Genomic DNA, 26,653 nt, shown 5'->3' on the forward strand with positions numbered 1-26,653 from the left:
AAGGATGCTTGAAATTGATGCGGGTGATACGATGGTCTTTCTTTATAGACTCCTCACCCATATTTATAATTACCTCTCGAAGATGAATGAAATGATATATACATGGTATTCTACATGTGCAATTTGGTACATGAAAACTCGGTAAAAGTTTGCGAAGTTTGAATTTTCAATAAAGCTATATGCACTGCATTTCGGAAAGGAGGAAGCATACGGTAGTTGCTAACACTCATGTGAAAGATTTGTGCGTAGGAGGAGTGGCTGTTCTGTTAAATGACATGGCAAAACTGACACTATCGGATGCCGATCTAACGGTTCTTACGGCGTTCGTCAGGAAAAGGCTTGTGGCGAACGTTTGTCGGGTAATGATTTACGGAAACATGCATTGCATTGATACGTGCCCCCTCTCTCTCACGCACACGCACCCTCACGAGTCGCAACTCTCCCGAGTCCTCTCGCAGACTCGCACATCGCACCCACCATCTATCTGCAGGTAGATGTCACGCACATATGTGCTCTTCACACTCTACCCTCAGAGCTTCTAAAAAACAAAAGACGGCGCGCACATTTTATTTTAGCTCACACGTCACACACTTATACTATTACTCTTGCGGCGAACGTTCATTGGGCATAGTATATTGTACTCTCACGAAGAGAAGCGATGCATGCACGCACTAGTTCTCTCACACCCACTCGCGCGTACACGTAGGAGCGCATTTTTTTGAAGCTGGTACAACAAAATCACTCCACTATATATAAAAGCAGGAGCCTTGGCGCTTGCTTTATTAGGGTTCCTCTCGTTCACTCTCTCATACTCTCCAGATCTAAGCAACACATAGGTGGCCACACTCTCTCTCAGCTCACGGCTGGTCACAAATCCGGCCGGACAACCTCGACCGGGGCAGGGGTGTAGGTGCATCATTCACGCTGTCGTCGGCGGCGAGGAGGAGACCAACGGCTGCCCACGCGTCCCGATCGGCGGCCGTGCCGTTCTCTCCGAGAGAGCGCCGGTTCAGGAGGGCCTCCGACCCCTTCTTCCTCCCTGCGGTATTGTGGCCAAGATGCGGCCTCCCGACACCGTCTTTGCCACATGCCGATGACCCTCAGGTATATATTCCTTCGGAACCTGCCTTGCTCTACTGCCCCAGATCCCTTCGTGTGGATCCTTTTCTACTTTCGTCCGCTGTTCCAAAGCCACCTAGATTTCTACTATTATTAGAAGTCAAGCTAGTTCATATAGTCGACTCAAAGCATTGGTTCAAACAGGGAAGAAAGTGGGAAAGCTGTAGCATGAATCTAGGACTTGGTTCTAAGAGGAAACGGGGGAAAGTAGTAATATCTGTCACTGTTTAAATAACCGTATTTCATATTTGCGCAAATAGGGATGTCTGTCTCCATATCGTTTCGGGATGTCTGTCTCCGCATTGTTTCTATCTGCGCAATCAAAAGCACACACCTCAGTTTTAGTACAACTGCGCAAAATGAGATGGCTATCCCTTGTTGTCGTCGTCTAACCTCCCGTCTTCAAGGTATCCCTACATTGGTAGTAACTAAGGTAGAATGACCAACGTAATCTAGAAGAAGCTGATTCTTACGTTTTACTTCCTGATTGCAGTGCAGGGACGAGCGAAAACAACTGCATCCTAGTCCGGAATGCACTTTCTACCAGTTCATCCATGGACCAAGGACTAGCTGGCATGGCTGCACGGCGGTTTTTTGGACAGGTGCGCGGATAAGAGGCATTCTGGTCTGCTTATTTCTGCAAATAGCGGTGCTTAAATTTAGTGGAATGCACAAGCATTTCAGCTGGTCAGTACACTGCATGGTTCAGTTCAGCATTCCAGCTGAGACCACAATTATAATTGGTTATTCTGGAATGAGAGAACCTAACCTTGGGTGGTGGCAACAAGAAAAAACCAGAGTGAACTCCAGGAAATTTAAGCCCGCCGGGAGGCCCTTTGCTCAGAGAAGCCTTGCTTGTTTTTTCCTGATTTGTAAACCTTATCACAACTTTGTCTTTTGTTGTAAACTAGTATATGTTTGTTATGTTCTATGAATCATTGAGATGTATAAAATTGCTTAACTTATGCTTTTCAAGTTTTTTATGAAGACGAGTTTAATGTGAGTGTTCCACATGAGCGCTGGACTAGCGTGTGAACGTTTGGAATTTATTACATTGTGGCCTTAATTAACTGCATGAACCACTGTAACAAGATACATAGTTGCTTATATGTCAGAGAGCAGATTGTTGATTGTTAGCTGGTCGATAGCCTAGTGTTGAAGCGAGCTGAGCCAATGTGCCGTGTTTTGCACAACTGCTTACAAGTGGGGTAGCACCAACAGTGTTTACAAGTACTTATGTATACGTCAGCGCACGGTTCTCGAACGAGTGCTCTATTTCATCAAAACACACACCGCTCGTATGATAAACCGTGACAACTTATGTCTTACCATGCCATATTCATAAAAAAACTAGTGAGGACGCATCTGTTTCGGCAACAATTACGATGGTTCTCACATGATTCACGGAATCATGGGCACACAAAAGTAGCAGCAGTTCCCATAGACGAATTCAAACAAAGTACTATCCCCAGAGGGGTCGATAACAGGCAAGGTTCGGATAATTAGACACAATCCAAACTACTATTAAACACTAGCTGGGGCAACTATTTCATGCATCGATCTAATTTGGGCTGGACACAAGACGGACCTTGCCATGAACATCATCGAGGAGGTCCCGCAACAGCTCAATCCTGTGAACCTTCATGAAGACAACCTTGTGGCCTTGCCACTAATAAACTTGTTTGTGGAGACATGCACGTCATCTTCCTGCGTAAGCTTGACAAGAACAGTATGCCTCACAAACAAAGGAGTAGCTTTGAACTTCTTGTGCTTCAGTACACCCTGGACAACACGCCTGACAACAGTGAGGCTGGAATACAACTCTTCATTGGTATAACCACAAATCGCTTCCAGGATCCAACAGCCTAAGAACTCTGTTTTCCCAATGCGTATATTCAGGTCGTCCGCCTCATAGCGAGTGACATGTACAACCACACAATCCTTGTTTGCATCACAGCTCTAGTTGAAACGGAAACAAATTCTGAATTACTTTTAAGTATAAGAAACACAAGTTATTTAAACCACTATGTATAGCATGGCATCAAAGCTAATAAAATTTTGCATTATTAATCACCACATACTTCCTTTTCTAAAAAAATCACCACATACTTAGATGAAAAACCACAATCGAGATCAGCAAAGAAGGAAATCACCTTGGGCAGCTCAGCGGGGGGGGGGGGGGGGCACACATCCTCGAAGGGGGAAAACTGCTCCTGCAATGCCACGGGGGCTGTAACCTCAAACGGGGCGTTGACCATCTCAGTAGTGGCCGTGAGCATATCTGGGGTCGGCTCGGTGGTTGCCTCCATCTTCTTGGAGCTCTCTGTCTCGTGGGGATCAGCCTTCCGCGTCTGCTCTAATATCAGCAGATCTTTGCCTGGTTCTCCTTGGTCCATCATGAAACTGACGAATACTAGGAGACCACTGAAAGTAAAACACATCGCAATGACAATGAAACAAAAAAGAGAGTGAGGATCGGTTACTGCTTTGCAAAAGTTCTTTTTTTTCTTTGAACAAAAATATACCAACATCACGGATCCTCTTACCTTCCCTTCGTTCGGAGAGAAGAGCAGTGGCAGATGCGAGTGTTTTCTTGAAGACGGTGAGGGAGAAGGGGATTCAACGAAGAGTAAAATGATGGTTGCTTCGTCCGTCAAACTTAGACTGTGGGGAGGTGGGGTTTTGTGATACGACGACTCGTTACTGCCGCGCTACGACCGGGGTGACTCTCTGCCTGCATACTGCCTTCTAATTTGGTGGATGGCATTTGGGCCCGCGTATTGCATGGCCCGCATGTCGGTGAACAAAAGTATAACGGCATTCAGTAGAGAGAGACGTTTTAATGACCTAGGAGGATCCTGATATGTCTCCAACGTATCTATAAATTTTGATTGCTCCATGCTACATTATCTTCTGTTTTGGATGTTTATGAGCTTTATTATACACTTTTATATCATTTTTGGGACTAACCTATTAACCCAGAGCCCAGTGCCAGTTTCTGTTTTTACCTTGTTTTAGGGTTTCGAAGAAAAGGAAAATCAAACGGAGTCCAATTGACCTGAAACTTCACGAAACTCATTTTTGGAAGGAAAGAAGCCCAGAAGACTTGAAGTACACTAAGGGAAGCTTCGAGGAGGCCACGAGGTAGGGGGCGCGGCCCCCCCCCCCACCCCCCCGGGCGCGCCCTCCACCCTCGTGGCCCCCCCTGACGTACTTCTTCCGCCTATATATCTCCATATACCCTAAAAACATCGAGGAGCACAATAGATCGGGAGTTCCGCCGCCAGAAGCCTCCGTAGCCACCGAAAGCCAATCTAGACCCGTTCCAGCACCCTGCCGGAGGGGGCAATCCCTCTCCGATGGCCATCTTCATCATCCCGGTGCTCTCCATGACGAGGAGGGAGTAGTTCTCCCTCTGGGCTGAGGGTATGTACCAGTAGCTATGTGTTTGATCTCTCTCTCTCTCTCTCGTGTTCTTGAGGTGATACGATCTTGATGTATCGCGAGCTTTGCTATTATATTTGGATCCCATGATGTTTCTTCCCCCCTCTACTCTCTTGTAATGCATTGAGTTTTCCCCTTTGAAGTTATCTTATCGGATTGAGTCTTTAAAGATTTGAGAACACTTGATGTATGTCTTGCCGTGCATATCTGTGGTGACAATGGGATACCACGTGATTCACTTGATGTGTGTTTTGGTGATCAACTTGCGGGTTCCGCCCATGAACGTATGCATAGGGGTTGGCACCCGTTTTCGTCGTGATTCTCCGGTAGAAACTTTGGGGCACTCTTTGAAGTTCTATGTGTTGGTTGAATAGATGAATCTGGGATTGTGTGATGCATATCGTATAATCATACCCGCGGATACTTGAGGTGACATTGGAGTATCTAGGTGACATAATGGTTTTGGTTGATTTGTGTCTTAAGGTGTTATTCTAGTACGAACTCTAGGGCTGTTTGTGACACTTATAGGAATAGCCCAACGGATTGATTGGAAAGAATAACTTTGAGGTGGTTTCATACCCTACCATAATCTCTTCGTTCATTCTCCTCTATTAGTGACTTTGGAGTGACTCTTTGTTGCATGTTGAGGGATATTTATATGATCCAACTATGTTATTATTGTTGAGGGAACTTGCACTGGTGAAAGTATGAACCCTAGGCCTTATTTCAACACATTGCAATACCATTTACGCTCACTTTTATCATTAGTTACCTTGCTGTTTTTATATTTTCAGATTACAAATACCTTTATCTAGTATCCATATACCGCTTGTATCACCATCTCTTCGCCGAACTAGTGCACCTATACAATTTACCATTGTATTGGGTGTGTTGGGGACACAAGAGACTCTTTGTTATTTGGTTGCAGGGTTGCTTGAGAGAGACCATCTTCATCCTACGCCTACTACGGATTGATAAATCTTAGGTCATCCACTTGAGGGAAATTTGCTAATGTCCTACAAACCTCTGCACTTGGAGGCCCAACAACGTCTACAAGAAGAAGGTTGTGTAGTAGACATCAAGCTCTTTTCTGGCGCCGTTGTCGGGGAGGTTAGCGCTTGAAGGTATATCTTTAGATCTTGCAATCGAGTCTTTTAGTTTCTTGTTTTATCACTAGTTTAGTTTATAAAAGAAAAGTATAAAAAATGGAATTGATTTTGTCCCATACGCTTCACCTTTTAAATATCTTTCGTAAGTATGATGGAAAGGAAAAATTGTGCTCAAATGCTAGAAGAAGAATTATATAGAATGCTTGGCATAAAATATGTGAATGATGAGCATGATTGCAATGTTGTTAGTATGAATTCCTTGAATATCCATGATGCTAATGATATGCAAAGCCACAAGCTTGGGGAAGCTATGTTTGATGAAGATGATATTTTTTGTCCCCTAAGTTTTGATGAGCAAATTTATTATGATGGAAGCATGCCTCCTATCTATGATGATTGTTGTGATGACATGTAAGCTTTAAAGAATAATGATAACCATGAAACTTGTCATCTTGACCTTAATTTTCAATCACATGATAGTTATTTTGTTGAGTTTGCTCCCACTATTATTCATGAGAAGGAATTTTCTTATGTGGAGAGTAATAAAATTTCTATGCTTGTAGATCATGAAAAGAATGCTCTATGTGATGGTTATATTGTTGAATTCATTCATGATGCTACTGAAAACTATTATGAGGGAGGAACATATGCTTGTAGGAATTGCAATAATATCAAGTTTCCTCTCTATGTGCTTAAAATCTTGAAGTTATGCTTGTTTTGCTTTCCTATGCTAGTTGATTCTTGTTCCCACAAGTTGTTTGCTCACAAAATCCCTATGCATAGGAAGTATGTTAGACTTAAATGTGCTAGTCATATTTCTTCATGATGCTCTTTTTATGTTACAATTCTTATCTTTTATGTGAGCATCATTGAAATCATCATGCCTAGCTAGGGGCATTAAACGATAGCGCTTGTTGGGAGGCAACCCAATTTTATTTTTATTCCTTGATTTTTGCTCATGTTTAGTAATAAATAATTCATCTATCCTCTGTTTATATGTGGTTTTATTGTTTTAATTAGTGTTTGTGCCAAGTAGAACCTTTGGGAAGACTCGGGGAAAATCTTGTTGATCATGCTGTAAAAAATAGAAATTTTAGGGCTCACGAGAATTGCTGCCATATTTATTTGGAAAGTGATATTTAGTTAATTCCTTTTGAAGATGATTAATAGATAAATTCCTAAGGTCCAGCAATTTATTTGAGAATTTTATGAGTTCCAGAAGTATACGTTTGATTCAGATTACTACAGACTACTCTGTTTTTGACAGATTCTGTTTTTCGTGTGTTGTTTGCTTATTTTGATGAATCTATGGCTAGTAAAATAGTTTATAAACCATAGAGAAGTTGGAATACAGTAGGTTTAACACCAATATAAATAAAGAATGATTTCATTACAGTACCTTGAAGTGGTAATTTATTTTCTTATACTAACGGAGCTTACGAGTTTTCTGTTAAGTTTTGTGTTGTGAAGTTTTCAAGTTTTGGGTAAGGATTCGATGGACTATGGAATAAGGAGTGGAAAGAGCCTAAGCTTGGGGATGCCCGAGGCACCCCAAGGTAATATTCAAGGATAGCCAAGAGCCTAAGCTTGGGGATGCCCCGGAAGGCATCCTCTCTTTCGTCTTCGTTCATCGGTAACTTTACTTGGAGCTATATTTTTATTCGCCACATAATATGTGTTTTGCTTGGAGCATCAATTTATTTTGTTAAGATTTGCTTGATTTTATTTAGAACAATGTTTTGCATCCTTTATTTCAATAAAAGTGGCAATGATAGCCTTTACTATGCCTATTTTAGAAGTCTACATGTTGCTGTTTGAAAACAAAAAGTTTACCTCTGTTGTAATAATTCCCTAGAAAAGTCAGAATGTGATAAAATGTTGAAACCTTTTGCATATTAAGCTATGATAAATTTACTACAGTGGGAATTTTATTTCATAATTTTTGGAGCTAGGGAAGTATGGATGTTGCTGCATTCTTTACAGTCTGTCCTGTTTAGGCAGATTGCTGTCATGTCCGCATTGTTTGCATATGTTTGCTTTTTTAATGATTCTATTTGAGGATAGGACTATTAAATATGCAGAGGAATTTAGTATGCAATGTTGAATAATATTTTTAGGGATTTGCTACAGTAGAGTATAATAAGGTTTTGGCAATGGTTTATATTAACTTATCTCACGAGTCCTTGTTGAGTTTTGTGTGGATGAAGCTTTTGAGATTTAGGAAGACCTTGATATGAGAGGAATTAAGGAGACACAAAAGCTCAGGCTTGGGGATGCCCAAGTCACCCCAAAATAATATTTCAAGAAGTCTCAAGCATCTAATCTTGGGGATGCCCCGGTTGGCATCCCACCTTTCTTCTTCAACAATTATCGGTTAGTTTCGGTTGATCCTAAGTTTTTGCTTCTTCACATGATGTTTGCCATTCTTAGAATGTCATTTTATTTTGCTTTGCTTGCTGTTTGAATAGAATACCAAGATCTGAAATTATTAAATGCTAGAGAGTCTTCACATAGTTGCATAATTATTCGACTACTCATTGATCTCCACTTATGTCTTTCGGAGTAGTTTGTCATTTGCTCTAGTGCTTCACTTATATCTTTTAGAGAATGGTGGTAGTTTTATTTTGAAGAAATAGATGAACTCTCATGCTTCACTTAGATTATTTTGAGAGTATTAAATAGCATGGTAATTTGCTTTAAATCCTAATATGCTAGGCATACAAGATTAGTAAAAACTTTCATATAGAGTATTGAATACTAAGAGAAGTTTGATGCTTGATGATTGTTTTGAAATATGGAGGTAATATTGAGTAGTTGTGAATTTGAGAAATGCTTGTGTTGACGTTTGCAAGCCCCGTAGCATGCACGTATGGTAAACGTTGTGTAACAAATTTGAAACATGAGGTGTTATTTGAGTGTCCTCCTTATGAGTGGCGGTCGGGGACGAGCGATGGTCTTTTCCTACCAATCTATCCCCCTTGGAGCATGCGCGTAGTGCCGAGGTTTTTGATGACTTGTAGACTTTTGCAATAAGTATGTGAGTTCTTTATGACTAATGTTGAGTCCATGGATTATACACACTCTCACCCTTCCATCCTTGCTAGCCTCTTCGGTACCGTGCATTGCCCTTTCTCACATTGAGAGTTGGTGCAAACTTCACCGGTGCATCCAAACCCCGTGATATGATACACTCTTTCACACATAAACCTCCATATATCTTCCTCAAAACAGCCACCATACCTACCTATTATGGCATTTCCATAGCCATTCCGAGATATATTTTATTTTGCTTTGCTTGCTGTTTGAATAGAATACCAAGATCTGAAATTATTAAATGCTAGAGAGTCTTCACATAGTTGCATAATTATTCGACTACTCATTGATCTCCACTTATGTCTTTCGGAGTAGTTTGTCATTTGCTCTAGTGCTTCACTTATATCTTTTAGAGCATGGTGGTAGTTTTATTTTGAAGAAATAGATGAACTCTCATGCTTCACTTAGATTATTTTGAGAGTCTTAAATAGCATGGTAATTTGCTTAAAATCCTAATATTCTAGGCATACAAGATTAGTAAAAACTTTCATATAGAGTATTGAATACTAAGAGAAGTTTGATGCTTGATGATTGTTTTGAAATATGGAGGTAATATTGAGTAGTTGTGAATTTGAGAAATGCTTGTGTTGAAGTTTGCAAGCCCCGTAGCATGCACGTATGGTAAACGTTGTGTAACAAATTTGAAACATGAGGTGTTATTTGATTGTCCTCCTTATGAGTGGCGGTCGGGGACGAGCGATGGTCTTTTCCTACCAATCTATCCCCCTTGGAGCATGCGCGTAGTGCCGAGGTTTTTGATGACTTGTAGACTTTTGCAATAAGTATGTGAGTTCTTTATGACTAATGTTGAGTCCATGGATTATACACACTCTCACCCTTCCATCCTTGCTAGCCTCTTCGGTACCGTGCATTGCCCTTTCTCACATTGAGAGTTGGTGCAAACTTCGCCGGTGCATCCAAACCCCGTGATATGATACACTCTTTCACACATAAACCTCCTTATATCTTCCTCAAAACAGCCACCATACCTACCTATTATGGCATTTCCATAGCCATTCCGAGATATATTGCCATGCAACTTTCCACCATTCCGTTTATCATGACACATTCATCATTGTCATATTGCTTTGCACGATCATGTACTCGACATCGTATTTGTGGCAAGGCCACCATTCATAATTCTTTCATACATGTCACTCTTGATTGATTGCATATCCCGGTACACCGCCGGAGGCATTCATATAGAGTCATCTTTTGTTCTAGTATCGAGTTGTAATCATTGAGTTGTAAATAAATAGAAGTGTGATGATCATCATTTTCTAGAGCATTGTCCCAAGTGAGGAATAAAAAAAGAAAAAAAGGGTAAGAGAAAGGCCATAAAAAATAAGGCCCAAAAAAGAGAAAGGCCATAAAAAAGAGAAGGCCCCCAAAAAATGAGAGAAAAAGAGAGAAGGGACAATGCTACTATCCTTTACCACACTTGTGCTTCAAAGTAGCACCATGATCTTCATAATAAAGAGTCTCGCATTTTGTCACTTTCATATACTAGTGGGAATTTTTCATTATAGAACTTGGCTTGTATATTCCAACAATGGGCCTCCTCAAGTGCCCTAGGTCTTCATGAGAAAGCAAGTTGGATGCACACCCACTTAGTTTTTTTTGTTGAGCTTTCATACATTTATAGCTCTAGTGCATCCGTTGCATGGCAATCCCTACTCCTTGCATTAACATCAATCGATGGGCATCTCCATAGCCCAGTGATTAGCCTCGTTGATGTGAGACTTTCTCCTTTTTGTCTTCTCCACATAACCCTCTCATTATTCTATTCCACCCATAGTGTTATGGAAATGGCTCGCGCTCATATATTGCGTGAAAGTTTATAGGTTTGAGATTACTAAAGTATGAAACAATTGCTTGGCTTGTCATCGGGGTTGTGCATGATGAGAGCATTCTTGTGTGACGAAAATGGAGCATGACTAAACTATATGATTTTGTAGGGATGAACTTTCTTTGGCCATGTTATTTTGAGAAGACATAATTGCTTAGTTAGTATGCTTGAAGTATTATTATTTTTATGTCAATATGAACTTTTATCTTGAGTCTTTCGGATCTGAATATGCATGCCACAATTAAGAAGAATCACACTGAAATTATGCCAAGTAGCACTCCGCATCAAAAGTTCTGTTTTTATCATTTACCTACTCGAGGACGAGCAGGAATTAAGCTTGGGGATGCTGATACGTCTCCAACGTATCTATAATTTTTGATTGCTCCATGCTATATTATCTTATGTTTTGGATGTTTATGGGCTTTATTATACACTTTTATATCATTTTTGGGACTAACCTATTAACCCAGAGCCCAGTGCCAGTTTCTGTTTTTACCTTGTTTTAGGGTTTTGATGAAAAGGAAAATCAAACGGAGTCCAATTGACCTGAAACTTCACGGAACTCATTTTTGGAAGGAAAGAAGCCCAGAAGACTTGAAGTGCACGTAAGGGAAGCTTCAAGGAGGCCACGAGGTAGGGGGGGCGTGCCCACCCCCCTGGGCGCGCCCTCCACCCTCGTGGCCCCCATGACGTACTTCTTCTGCCTATATATCTCCATATACCCTAAAAACATCGAGGAGCACAATAGATCGGGAGTTCCGCCGCCAGAAGCCTCCGTAGACACCGAAAGCCAATCTAGACCCGTTCTGGCACCCTGCCGGAGGGGGCAATCCCTCTCCGGTGGCCATCTTCATCATCTCGGTGCTCTCCAGGATGAGGAGGGAGTAGTTCTCCCTCGGGCCTGAGGGTATGTACCTGCAACTATGTGTTTGATCTCTCTCTCTCTCGTGTTCTTGAGGTGATACGATCTTGATGTATCGTGAGCTTTGCTATTATATTTGGATCCCATGATGTTTCTTCCCCTCTCTACTCTGTTGTAATGGATTGATTTTTCCCCTTTGAAGTTATCTTATTGGATTGAGTCTTTAAAGATTTGAGAACACTTGATGTATGTCTTGCCGTGCGTATCTGTGGTGACAATGGGATACCACGTGATTCACTTGATGTATGTTTTGGTGATCAACTTGCGGGTTCCGCCCATGAACCTATGCATAGGGGTTGGCACACGTTTTCGTCGTGATTCTCCGGTAGAAACTTTGGGGCACTCTTTCATGTTCTATGGGTTGGTTGAATAGATGAATCTGAGATTGTGTGATGCATATCATATAATCATACCCGCGGATACTTGAGGTGACATTGGAGTATCTAGGTGACATTAGGGTTTTGGTTGATTTGTGTCTTAAGGTGTTATTCTAGTACGAACTCTAGGGCTGTTTGTGACACTTATAGGAATAGCCCAACGGATTGATTGGAAAGAATAACTTTGAGGTGGTTTCGTACCCTACCGTAATCTCTTCGTTCATTCTCTGCTATTAGTGACTTTGGAGTGACTCTTTGTTGCATGTTGAGGGATAGTTATATGATCCAACTATGTTATTATTGTTGAGGGAATTTGCACTAGTGAAAGTATGAACCCTAGGCCTTATTTCAACAGATTGCAATACCGTTTACGCTCACTTTTATCATTAGTTACCTTACTGTTTTTATATTTTCAGATTACAAATACCTTTATCTACTATCCATATACCGCTTGTATCACCATCTCTTCGCCGAACTAGTGTACCTATACAATTTACCATTGTATTGGGTGTGTTGGGGACACAAGAGACTCTTTGTTATTTGGTTTCAGGGTTGCTTGAGAGAGACCATTTTCATCATACGCCTCCTATGGATTGATAAACCTTAGGTCATCCACTTGAGGGAAATTTGCTACTGTCCTACAAACCTCTGCACTTGGAGGCCCAACAACGTATACAAGAAGAAGGTTGTGTAGTAGACATCAGAGCCAGAAGCGGTAGAGTGTCTCCACTGTACTAGTAGTAATTGTTTTTTTGGGTAGCTGTAGAGTGTCTCCACTGTAATAGTAGTAATTTTTTCTCTAGGCCCAAGATTAAACAGCCCATCCACACTAGTAAATAGTAAAATCAATTCAAAAGCCCATATATTTACTGAATGAGAGGCTCTACCCACACCCAGCACACACACACCCCCAAAAAAACCTGGGTGCTCTTCTTCCTCCTCGCTCCCACCCACCTCACGTCAGCTCGCTCCACTCGTACCCCCAAATTCCTCACCTCACTTCTACAGAAAACCCCAGCTCCCCTTCTTCCTCACTCCTACAGAAAACCCCCAGCTCCCCTTCTTCCGCTCGCACTACAACTAGGCTCGTCATTCGTTACTCTGCTCAAATTCGTGAGCGCGACACGACACCCTTGAGGAAAATGGAGTCGGCCGACCCCCAGCGCCAAGAAGATGAGGCTCCCGCTAGAGGCGTCGCCTGTTGTAGACCCCGCACCCGGCAGCGCGGGGGGAAGCGGCGACCCCGCCCCCATCGGATCCCAGGAACCCGTAGAATCTCAGGTGGACCGCATCAGCGATCTCCCGGAAGCCGTCCTTGGGGAGATCATCTCGCTTCTCCCCACCAAGGATTGCTGCCGCACCCAAGTCCTCTCAATTCGGTGGCGCCCTCTATGGCGCGCCGTGCCCCTTAATCTCGACTGTCATCAGCTATCTCTCTTCAATGATTTTGAAATCCCTAGAGCCATCATCTCCTCCCACCAGGGCTTCGTTCAAAGCCTCTGCATCCCGTCATGCTACCTGAGCAAGCATACCATGCCCTGCACGGTGGACGCCTGGCTGAAATCCCCTGAATTCACAGAACTACATCTGCTTGAGTTCTACTATTCCCCTGGAAATCACATACCACATACCGAACGCCATGAACTTGTGCCCTCAGCACTGATGTCCATCTCGCGGTTTTCGTCCTCTCTCCACACCGCCACCTTTGCATTGTGCTACCTACCAGACAATCTGGTACTAAACCTTCGACTCTCATTTCTCAAGAAACTTTCACTTGTGCGGGTTCGTATATCGGAGGCCTCATGGCACAGCATCATCCACTCCAGTTGCCCTGCGCTGGAGTGCTTGGTGCTTGTTTTCACAGTTAGAATCGGTTGTCTCCAAATAAAGTCGCCTAACCTTGTAAGAATTGGAATTTCTTTTGACGGAAGGCAGCTCATCATCCAAGATGCCCCTTCACTTCAAAGGTTGATCCTTGATTCTAGTTATTCACCGTTGCAAATAATCGTCCTCTCTGCACCTAAACTGGAGACCTTCGGTGTAATACATGATCTCTGTGCTCATTTCAATATGGTGTTTGGCTCCACAGTTCTTCAGGTACTTTATATTATCATCTACACTTGTAACCATAAGCTGCATTTTAAATTTCTACGCATAATTTATATATCATCTTGGAGTACACATTTTGTACTAATATTATGTTCTATGCTCAATGAAGAGTTTCTCCATGGATGGCCTATCAATGGTGCTGGATTCTGTCAAGATCTTATATATCCAAATGAATAGTTTTGATCTGAACAAGATTATTGGCTTGCTGCAATGCTTTCCATGTCTGGAGAAATTGTATATAAAGGTGATAATTTCACACACATTGGAAGCCCGCATATAGTGTACTAGAATTAACCGTTCAGCTGTTGCTCTTTCGACACTCTTCTTTTAGACCTTAACTGTTTTCAATCTTCATATCTATTTAGGCAACAGGACGGGGTAAGAAAGTTATAACCAATCGGTGGATTCTTAAGCATCGGGATTTTCTCACTTCTCATGAGATTCGATTGAAGACAATAACGCTAGAACAATATGTAGCCAACCGTGCAAACACAAGATTTGTCACATTCTTCCTGCTGAATGCGAGGTTACTATTGTCCATCAGGCTTAAGTTTATCAGCAGCATGGTTTTGACGGATGGGTATGTCGAAGAGCAAAAAAGAAGTTTCAGGTGGGCAAAAGAGCTTCTGAACGTGCCAGGATTCTATTTACAACATATTGTGGTCATAATCCAGTACATTTTACGACCCAGGATGTTCATTCTATGGACCTGACCGATCCATTTGACTGTGACTGCCGAAAACAGTGCTGGAGTTAGATGTTGTTGCCCTTTTCAATCTGGTTTTTTTTATAAACCTGATGAACAATTAACCCTCGTGCTTTTGTACAGTTTGTAAGCTGGAGTTAGATGTTCCTGCCCTTTTCAACTCGGTTGTGACTGTCATATTTTCTTTGAAACAAGGCAAATGGCTTGCCATTTGTTTAATTTAGAGTGAAATATTGTAACAAATCCCAACCAAGGGAAATAACATCACTCTCGCCGGCTGCTTGAGCTCACTGTGCATTACAGAAGCAAAGTGATTAGCCTCCACCAGCACCCACAAACTTATTTCGAACTAGCACATCAAATGGGCCGTAAATTTTCATAGGAAAGGCTGCATGACCGTGACAGATTTGGATTCTGACATTTGGGACCCGTGAGGAAATAGCCTATCCAAGGTGGTGTCGACTTACTAGCCAGTCAACAAACGATTCTGCCTACCAGCCGTTGGATTGACATCCAACATCTGTTGTGTATCTTCTATCTCTTGTCTTCTTCTTCCTCCAGCCGCCCAAACCAAACCACCCCGTCGGCTCCGCCTGCTCCCGCCTCCCATGGCTTGCTGCACCTCCGCCGCCCTACCGTACGTACCCTCCAATGTTGGCCAGTCCCTCCCTCTATTCCCCCACACGTCTTGTTATTCTCCGGTGACGTCAGCCCCAACACGCACCTGCGCCCGAACCAGTAAACCCTCGTACTCCCCTCCGCCTGCGACTGGACCGGCGCATCTTCAACGGCTCATGTTCATTCCGTCCGAGGCCTCTCCTCGTCCTCTGCCTTGCGGCCTTGGTTCGCTCGCTGTGCGCGGTGCGCGGTGCGCCGCCCTCTTGTGTTGTCAACGTCGTCAACAACCGAGAGGAACAAGGAGATGACTGTATGTGGAGAGGATGACAGTAGGGACCCACCAACGTCATGGCAATACGCAAGCAAGTGCCTCTATAGTACAAGCCCAAAAATATGGTTCCTCCTAATGGTTGGACATCTGGGGCTCACGCCATTGTCAACGTAGTCAATAAATGAGAGAATTACACTATGAGTGGCTGACACCAGGGACCCAGCAAGTCGCGCAGTTTTTTTAGGAACAAGCAGTTGTTATTTATACTAGTTTTAGCGACGGATCGGGGTAACAACGGGGCTGTGCGGGGGCTGTGGCCCGTGTAGCCAGGGTTTTATTTATGTTTACCACATCATGAGCCCAGTTGTGTTTTTTTCTTGCTGAAAATGGCTAGCCCAGTTCTATTTTTTTAAGAAATATTCAAACAAGGCCTACTTGATTTATCGGCCCTGCTGGGCTGCAAATCGTTCAAGACAAGGAGAGTTTCATTCGGTTTGCCCAGAAATGGGCTCTACATTTTTAAAACACATCAAACCGGGAATTAGTTTCAACTTTTTCATTACAAGATCTTAAATTCCATTGATTTTTATGCGTGGACAATTATTTGGATTTTATATTTATATAAATTATTTTTCAAAATAGTTTGAATGTGAATCGATATTTCTGGATTAAAAACAGTTGACCGCACCGAAATATGCAAAATTTCGTATACTTTTTAACCGTGGCCACAATATGTTGTGTAATGCTAACAAAAAGAAGATGGGCTCCAAAAAAATTCTTAAGAATTAGCAAATGGGCTGTACATTATTAGAAATAATGGTAGATGGGTTGTATGTTGTTTTCCACAGATTTGAGGCTGACTTGTGCGCCTACTACAGGTTGACGCGTATGCTTTCATAAAAAAAGGTTGACGCACACGCAACGCCCTGTCAACTTAGTCAACACACGAGAGCAGTGACTGTTGGATGTCCATCCAACGGCTGTCGTGCTTCTTCAATCTCTGCTCTTCATGCTCCAGCCGCTCAAAGGAGCGCCAGTGGGACTGCCTGCTCCCTCCTCCCGCGGCCGGCTATGCTGCCGCGCAGGCCTCACGGCCCCACCATACTCCCATCGCTGGCCTAGCCATCCCTCTACTCACCCACACATGCTGTTATTCTCCAGCGACGGCAGATGAACCAGTAAACCCTCGTACTCCTCCACGTGGGAAACAACTGCCGAGTATTCCCTGGCTCCGTGTCGTTCCCTTCCTAGGCCTCGCCGTCGTCCACCGCCCTGGTGCTCTCGGCGCGGCCTGGTCAACATGGTCAATGAACGACATCCATCGGAAGTGGAATGTACATGGAGAGGCTGACAGCTGGGTCCACGGTCGCACGCAAGGAAATGACTCCTTATTACGCGCAAAATAATGATTCCTCCACCTGACAGCTAGGACCCACAAGAAGGGCCTCTGTATTCCGCGAAAAAAACATTCCCCCGCTGACAGGTCGGACCCACCAGCTATATCTTCACACGCAAGGAAGTGCCTCCTTATTACGCCCAAAAAAATGAATACCCCCTGCTAGCTGGGACCCACCATATTGTTGGGCTGACTTGTGGGCCTACTAAGTTGACGGGGACGGAGGGCTTTGTCAACTTAGTCAATACTCCAGTGATCGTATGATGTCCATCCAACGGCCATAGTGCTTCTTCAACCTCTGGTCTTCTTGCTCCAGCCGCCCAAAGCAGCGTCGGTCGTGCCGCCTCCTCCTGCCTCCCGTGGCCGGTTGTGCTACCGTGGAGGCCTCATCGCCCCCATACTACCCCCCACCACTGGCCAGGCCATCCCTCCACTCACCCACACCCCCTGTTATTCTGCGGCGACGGCGGCCTCACACCGTAGCCGAACCAGTGAATGCTCGTACTCCTCTCCGGGTGGGCATCCACTGTCGCGTCTTGCCCGGCTCCGCGTCGTCCCCTTCCTAGGCCTCGCCGTCGTCCACCGCCGTGGTGCTCTTGGCGTGGCGTGGTCAATGCGGTCAACGACCGACTTCCATCAGAAGAGTACTGTATGTGGAGAGGCTGACAACTGGGTCCACGACAGCCGCAAGGATGTGCCTCCTTATTATGCGGAAAATAATTATTCCTCCACCTGACATTAGGGACCCACCAGACGGGCCACCAGTATTTTGCAAAAAAATTGTTTCCCCTGACTGCTGGGACCCATCGGACAGGCCACTGTATTTCGCAAAAAAACGTTCCCCCGCGGTCAGCTCGGACCCACCGGAAGTGCCTCCTTATTACGCACAAAAAAATGAATACTCCCCCGGCTAACTAGGACCCACCTTGGTGGGAGGCTGACTTGTGGGCCTACTAAGTTGACGGGGACGAAGGGCTTTGTCAACTTAGTCAATATGAACGATTCTAGCTCCAGTGACCGTACGATGTCCATCCAACGGCCGTAGTGCTTCTTCAACCTCTGGTCTTCTTGCTCCGGCCGCCCAAAGCAGCGCCGGTCGTGCCGCATGCTCCTGCCTCCCGTGGTCGGCTATGCTGCCGCAGAGGCCACACCGCCCCCTACTATTCCCACCGCTGGCCAGGCCGTGCGGCGACGGCAGCCTCACACCGCAGCCGAACCAGTGAACCCTCGTACTCCTCTCCGCGCGGGCTTCCACTACCGCGTCTTCCCCGGCTCCACGTCATCCCCTTCCTAGGCCTCGACGTCGGCCACCGCCGTGGTGCTCTCCGTGCGGTGTGGTCAACGTGGTCAAGGAACGACTTCCATCGGAAGAGTACCGTACGTGGAGAGGCTGACAGCTGGGTCCACGGCCACAACCAGTTTTTTTGTGATTTGCCAAGTAAGTCGCTTTGTCAGGCCTGTTGGGCTGCAAATCTTTCAAGACGAGGAGAGCTTTCATTCGGCTGGCCGAGAAAATGGCCCATCAGTAATGAGAAATGGGCTGTACATTTTTAAAACACATCAAACCAGCAATTAGTTTCAAATATTTTTTTTCATTTCCAGATTTTAAATTACATTAATTTTTATGCATGGAGAATTGCTACCTCTTGAGCACTGCGTTGGATTTCCCCAAAGAGGAAGGGATGATGCAGCAAAGTAGCGTAAGTATTTCCCTCAGTTTTTGAGAACCAAGGTATCAACCCAATAGGAGGCTACGCTCGAGTCCCTCGTACCTACACAAAAACAATAGCTCAACGCAACCAACGCGCTTAGGGGTTGTCAATCCCTTCACGGTCACTTACGAAAGTGAGATATGATAGAGATGATAAATAATATTTTTGGTATTTTTGATATAGAGATGCAAAGTAAATAAAGTAAAAGCAAAGTAAAAGCAAAGCAATAATAAAGTGATGGAGATTGATATGATGAGAAAGAGACCCGGGGGCCATAGGTTTCACTACTGGCTTCTCTCAAGAGCATAAGTATTCTACGGTGGGTGAACAAATTACTGTTGAGCAATTGACAGAATTGAGCATAGTTATGAGAATATCTAGGTATGATCATGTATATAGGCATCACGTCCGAGACAAGTAGACCGAAACGATTCTGCATCTACTACTATTACTCCACTCATCGACCGCTATCCAGCATGCATCTAGAGTATTAAGTTAAAAACAGAGTAACGCCTTAAGCAAGATGACATGATGTAGAGGGATAGTTTCATGCAATATGACAAAAACCCCATCTTGTTATCCTCGATGGCAACAATACAATACGTGCCTTGCTGCCCCTTCTGTCACTGGGAAAGGACACCGCAAGATTGAACCCAAAGCTAAGCACTTCTCCCATGGCAAGAACAACCAATCTAGTAGGCCAAACCAAACTGATAATTCGAAGAGACTTGCAAAGATAACCAATCAAACCTAAAAGAATTCAGAGAAGATTCAAATATTATTCATAGATAGACTTGATCATAAACCCACAATTCATCGGTCTCAACAAACACACCGCAAAAACAAGATTACATCGAATAGATCTCCACAAGAGAGGGGGAGAACATTGTATTGAGATCCAAGAAGAGAGAAGAAGCCATCTACCTACTAGCTATGGACCCGTAGGTCTAAAGTAAACTACTCACACTTCACCGGAGGGGCTTGGATGAAGATGTAGAAGCCCTCCGCGATCGATGCCCCCTCCGGTTGCAGAAAACCAAAAAAATTCCTACTCGTTTCACCAAGATCCATCTAGGAGTTCAACTAGCAACGAGCCATCGGATGCATCTACATACCTTTGTAGATCGCGTGCGGAAGCGTTCAAAGAACGGTGATGATGTAGTCGTACACGACGTGATCCAAATCACCGATGACCAAGCGCCGAACGGACGGCACCTCCGCGTTCAACACACGTACGGGACGGGAGACGTCTCCTCCTTCTTGATCCAGCAAGGGGGAAGGAGAGGTTGACGAAGATCCAGTAGCACGACGGCGTGGTGGTGGATGCAGGGCATCACAGTAGCAGGGCTTCGCCTATACTACGAGGAAGAGACGTAACGGGGAGAGAGGGAGGCGCCAGGGGCTGGGTGTGAAGTCCCTCCTCTCCCCCACTATATATAGGGGTGCTATGGGGGGGGCGCCGGCCCTAGTAGATGGCATCTACTAGGGGGGGCGGCGGCCTAGGGTGGGGGGCTTGCCCCCCAAGCAAGGGGGCGCCCCCTCTAGGGTTTCCCCTCAATCCTAGCCGCATGGGCCCTTGGGGGGTTGGTGCCCCAGCCCACTATGGGCTGGGTTCCCTCCCACTTCAGCCCATGGGGCCCCCCGGGATAGGTGGCCCCACCCGGTGGACCCCCGGGACCCCTCCGGTGGTCCCGGTACAATACCGGTGACCCCGAAACTTGTCCCGATGGCCGAAACAGCACTTCCTATATATAATTCTTTACCTCCGGACCATTCCGGAACTCCTCGTGACGTCCGGGATCTCATTCGGGACTCCGAACAACATTCGGGTTACTGCATATACATATCTTCACAACCCTAGCGTCACCGAACCTTAAGTGTGTAGACCCTACGGGTTCGGGAGACAAGCAGACATGACCGAGACGACTCTCCGGTCAATAACCAACAGCGGGATCTGGATACCCATGTTGGCTCCCACATGCTCCACGATGATTTCATCAGATGAACCACGATGTCGAGGATTCAATCAACCCCGTATACAATTCCCTTTGTCAATCGATATGTTACTTGCCCGAGATTCGATCGTCGGTATCCCAATACCTCGTTCAAACTCGTTACCGGCAAGTCACTTTACTCGTACCGTAATGCATGATCCCGTGACCAGACACTTGGTCACTTTGAGCTCATTATGATGATGCATTACCGAGTGGGCCCAGTGATACCTCTCCGTCATACGGAGTGACAAATCCCAGTCTTGATCCATGTCAACCCAACAGACACTTTCAGAGATATCCGTAGTCTACCTTTATAGTCACCCAGTTACGTTGTGACGTTTGGTATACCCAAAGCACTCCTACGGTATCCGGGAGTTACACGATCTCATGGTCTAAGGAAAAGATACTTTGACATTGGAAAACTCTAGCAAACGAACTATACGATCTTGTGCTATGTTTAGGATTGGGTCTTGTCCATCACATCATTCTCCTAATGATGTGATCTCGTTATCAATGACATCCAATGTCCATAGTCAGGAAACCATGACTATCTGTTGATCAACGAGCTAGTCAACTAGAGGCTTACTAGGGACATGTTGGTGTCTGTTATTCACACATGTATTACGATTTCCGGATAACACAATTATAGCATGAATAAAGACAATTATCATGAACAAGGAAATATAATAATAATGCTTTTATTATTGCCTCTAGGGCATATTTCCAACAGCTCCCACTTGCACTAGAGTCAATAATCTAGTTACATTGTGATGAATCGAACACCCATGGAATTCTGGTGTTGATCATGTTTTGCCCTAGGGAGAGGTTTAGTCAACGAATCTGCTACATTCAGGTCCGTATGTACTTTACAAATCTCTATGTCTCCATCTTGAACATTTTCACGAATGGAGTTGAAGCGACGCTTGATGTGCCTTGTCTTCTTGTGAAACCTGGGCTCCTTGGCAAGTGCAATAGCTCCAGTGTTGTCACAAAAGAGTTTGATTGGCCCCGACGCATTGGGTATGACTCCTAGGTCGGTGATGAACTCCTTCACCCATATTGCTTCATGTGCTGCCTCCGAGGCTGCCATGTACTCCGCTTCACATGTAGATCCCGCCACGACGCTCTGCTTGCAACTGCACCAGCTTACTGCCCCACCATTCAAAATAAACACGTATCCGGTTTGTGACTTAGAGTCATCCAGATCTGTGTCGAAGCTAGCGTCGACATAACCCTTTATGACGAACTCTTCGTCACCTCCATAAACGAGAAACATTTCCTTAGTCCTTTTCAGGTACTTCAGGATATTCTTGACCGCTGTCCAGTGTTCCTTGCCGGGATTACTTTGGTACCTTCCTACCAAACTTACGGCAAGGTTTACATCAGGTCTGGTACACAGCATGGCATACATAATAGAACCTATGGCTGAGGCATAGGGGATGACGCTCATCTCTTCTATATCTTCTGCCGTGGTCGGACATTGAGCTGAGCTCAATTTCATACCTTGTAACACAGGCAAGAACCCCTTCTTAGATTGATCCATATTGAACTTCTTCAATATCTTATCAAGGTATGTGCTTTGTGAAAGACCTATGAGGCGTCTCGATCTATCTCTATAGATTTTGATGCCTAATATATAAGCAGCTTCTCCAAGGTCCTTCATTGAAAAACTCTTATTCAAGTAGGCCTTGATGCTGTCCAAGAGTTCTATATCATTTCCCATCAAAAGTATGTCATCTACATATAGTATGAGAAATGCTACAGAGCTCCCACTCACTTTCTTGTAAATGCATGCTTCTCCATAAGTCTGCGTAAACCCAAACGCTTTGATCATCTCATCAAAGCGAATGTTCCAACTCTGAGATGCTTGCACCAGCCCATAAATCGAGCGTTGGAGCTTGCACACCTTGTTAGCATTCTTAGGATCGACAAATCCTTCCGGCTGCATCATATACAATTCTTCCTTAAGGAAACCATTAAGGAATGCCGTTTTGACGTCCATTTGCCATATCTCATAATCGTAGAATGCGGCAATTGCTAACATGATTCGGACGGACTTCAGCTTCGCTACCGGTGAGAAAGTCTCATCGTAGTCAACCCCTTGAACTTGTCGATAACCCTTAGCGACAAGTCGAGCTTTATAGATGGTCACATTACCATCCGCGTCTGTCTTCTTCTTAAAGATCCATTTATTTTCTATGGCTCGCCGTTCAACGGGCAAGTCAGTCAAAGTCCATACTTCGTTTTCATACATGGATCCTATCTCGGATTTCATGGCTTCTAGCCATTTGTCGGAATCCGGGCCTGCCATCGCTTCTTCATAGTTCGAAGGTTCACCGTTGTCTAACAACATGATTTCCAAGACAGGGTTGCCGTACCACTCTGGTGCGGTACGTGTCCTTGTGGACCTTCGAATTTCAGCAGGAGCTTGATCAGAAGTATCTTGATCAGTATCATTAACTTCCTCTCTAGTCGGTGCAGGCACCTCAGGAACATTTTCTTGAGTTGCGCCATTTTCCGGTTCAAGAGGTAATACTTCATCAAGCTCTACTTTCCTCCCACTTACTTCTTTCGAGAGAAACTCTTTCTCTAGAAAGGACCCATTCTTGGCAACAAAGATCTTGCCTTCGGATCTGAGGTAGAAGGTGTACCCAATAGTTTCTTTTGGGTATCCTATGAAGACGCATTTTTCCGACTTGGGTTCGAGCTTTTCAGGTTGAAGTTTCTTGACATAAGCATCGCATCCCCAAACTTTTAGAAATGACAGCTTAGGTTTCTTCCCAAACCATAATTCATACGGTGTCGTCTCAACGGATTTCGACGGAGCCCTATTTAAAGTGAATGCGGCAGTCTCTAAAGCATAGCCCCAAAAAGATAGCGGTAAATCAGTAAGAGACATCATAGACCGCACCATATCCAATAGAGTGCGATTACGATGTTCGGACACACCGTTACGCTGAGGTGTTCCAGGCGGCGTGAGTTGTGAAACTATTCCACATTTTCTTAAGTGTGTGCCAAACTCGTGACTCAAGTATTCTCCTCCACGATCTGATCGTAGAAACTTGATTTTCCTGTCACGTTGATTTTCAACCTCACTCTGAAATTCCTTGAACTTTTCAAAGGTTTCAGACTTGTGTTTCATTAAGTAGACATACCCATATCTACTCAAGTCGTCGGTGAGGGTGAGAACATAACGATAGCCACCGCGAGCCTCAACACTCATTGGACCGCACACATCAGTATGTATGATTTCCAATAAGTCGATTGCTCGCTCCATTGTTCCTGAGAATGGAGTCTTGGTCATTTTACCCATGAGGCATGGTTCGCACGTGTCAAATGATTCATAATCAAGAGACTCCAAAAGTCCATCTGCATGGAGCTTCTTCATGCGTTTGACACCTATGTGACCAAGGCGGCAGTGCCACAAGTATGTGGTACTATCATTATCAACTTTACATCTTTTGGTACTCACATTATGAACATGTGTAGCATTACGTTCGAGATTCATAAAGAATAAACCATTCACCATAGGAGCATGACCATAAAACATATCACTCATATAAATGGAACAACCATTATTCTCGGATTTAAATGAGTAGCCATCTCGAATTAAACGAGATCCCGATACAATGTTCATGCTCAAAGCTGGCACTAAATAACAATTATTAAGGTTTAAAACTAATCCCAAAGGTAAGTGTAGAGGTAGCGTGCCGACGGCGATCACATTGACCTTGGAACCATTCCCGACGCGCATCATCACCTCGTCCTTTGCCAGTTTCCGCTTATTCCGCAGCCCCCTGCTTTGAGTTACAAATGTGAGCAACTGCACCGGTATCAAATACCCAGGAGCTACTACGGACGCTAGTAAGGTACACATCAATTACATGTATATCACATATACCTTTTGTTTTGCCGGCCTTCTTGTCTGCTAAGTATTTAGGGCAGTTCCGCTTCCAGTGACCGTTCCCTTTGCAATAAAAGCACTCAGTCTCGGGCTTGGGTCCATTCTTTGGCTTCTTCCCGGCAGCTTGCTTGCCGGGCGCGGCAACCTCCTTGCCGTCCTTCTTGAAGTTCTTTTTACCCTTGCATTTCTTGAACTTAGTGGTTTTATTGACCATCAACACTTGATGTTCCTTCTTGACTTCTACCTCCGCTGATTTCAGCATTGAGAACAACTCAGGAATGGTCTTTTGCATCCCCTGCATGTTGAAGTTCATCACAAAGCTCTTGTAGCTTGGTGGAAGCGACTGGAGGATTCTGTCAATGACCGCATCATCCGGGAGATTAACTCCCAGCTGAGACAAGCGGTTATGTAACCCAGACATAGTGAGTATGTGCTCACTGACAGAACTATTTTCCTCCATCTTACAGCTGAAGAACTTATCGGAGACTTCATATCTCTCGATCCGGGCATGAGCTTGAAAAACCATTTTCAGCTCTTCGAACATCTCGTATGCTCCATGTCTCTCAAAACGCTTTTGGAGCCCCGGCTCTAAGCTGTAAAGCATGCCGCACTGAACGAGGGAGTAGTCGTCAACACGTGTCTGCCAAGCGTTCATAACATCTTGGTTCTGTGGGACGGGTGGATCACCTAGCGGTGCTTGTAGGACATAATCTTTCTTGGCAGCTATGAGGATGATCCTCAGGTTCCGGACCCAGTCCGTATAGTTGCTGCCATCATCTTTCAGCTTGGTTTTCTCTAGGAACGCGTTGAAGTTGAGGACTACGTTGGCCATTTGATCTACAAGACATATTGCAAAGATTTTTAGACTAAGTTCATGATAATTAAGTTCATCTAATCAAATTAATAATGAACTCCCACTTAGATTAGACATCCCTCTAGTCATCTAAGTATTACATGATCCGAGTTAACTAGACCGTGTCCGATCATCACGTGAGACGGACTAGTCAACATCGGTGAACATCTTCATGTTGATCGTATCTTCTATACGACTCATGCTCGACCTTTCGGTCTTCTGTGTTCCGAGGCCATGTCTGTACATGCTAGGCTCGTCAAGTCAACCTAAGTGTTTGCATGTGTAAATCTGTCTTACACCCGTTGTATGTGAACGTTTGAATAAAACACCCGATCATCACGTGGTGTTTTGAAACAGCGAATTGTCGCAATAGTGCACAGTTAGGGGGAACACTTCTTGAAATTATTATGAGGGATCATCTTATTTACTACCGTCGTTCTAAGTAAACAAGATGCAAAACATGATAAACATCACATGCAATCAAATAATAAACGTGACATGATATGGCCAATATCACATAGCTCCTTTGATCTCCATCTTGGGGCTCCATGATCATCTTGTCACCGGCTTGACACCATGATCTCCATCATCATGATCTCCATCATCGTGTCTCCATGAAGTTGCTCGCCAACTATTACTTCTACTACTATGGCTAACGCGTTTAGCAATAAAGTAAAGTAATTTACATGGCGTTTCTCAATGACACGCAGGTCATATAAAAGAATAAAGACAACTCCTATGGCTCCTGCCGGTTGTCATACTCATCGACATGCAAGTCGTGAATCCTATTACAATAGCATGAACATCTCATACATCACATATAGATCATTCATCATTCATCACAACTTTGGCCATATCATATCACAAACCACTTGCTGCAAAAACAAGTTAGACGTCCTCTAATTGTTGTTGCAAATTTTACGTGGCTGAATTAGGGTTCTAGCAAGAACGACTTCTTACCTACGTTAAAGCCACAACGTGATTTGTCAACTTCTATTTACCCTTCATAAGGACCCTGTTCATCGAATCCGCTCCAACTAAAGTGGGAGAGACAGACACCCGCCAGCCACCTTATGCAACTAGTGCATGTTAGTCGGTGGAACCGGTCTCACGTAAGCGTACGTGTAAGGTTGGTCCGGGCCGCTTCATCCCGCAATGCCGCTGAAGCAAGAAAAGA

This window comes from Triticum urartu, chromosome 3 (genome assembly GCF_003073215.2).
Source record: "Triticum urartu cultivar G1812 chromosome 3, Tu2.1, whole genome shotgun sequence".
NCBI classification, from domain to species: domain Eukaryota; kingdom Viridiplantae; phylum Streptophyta; class Magnoliopsida; order Poales; family Poaceae; genus Triticum; species Triticum urartu.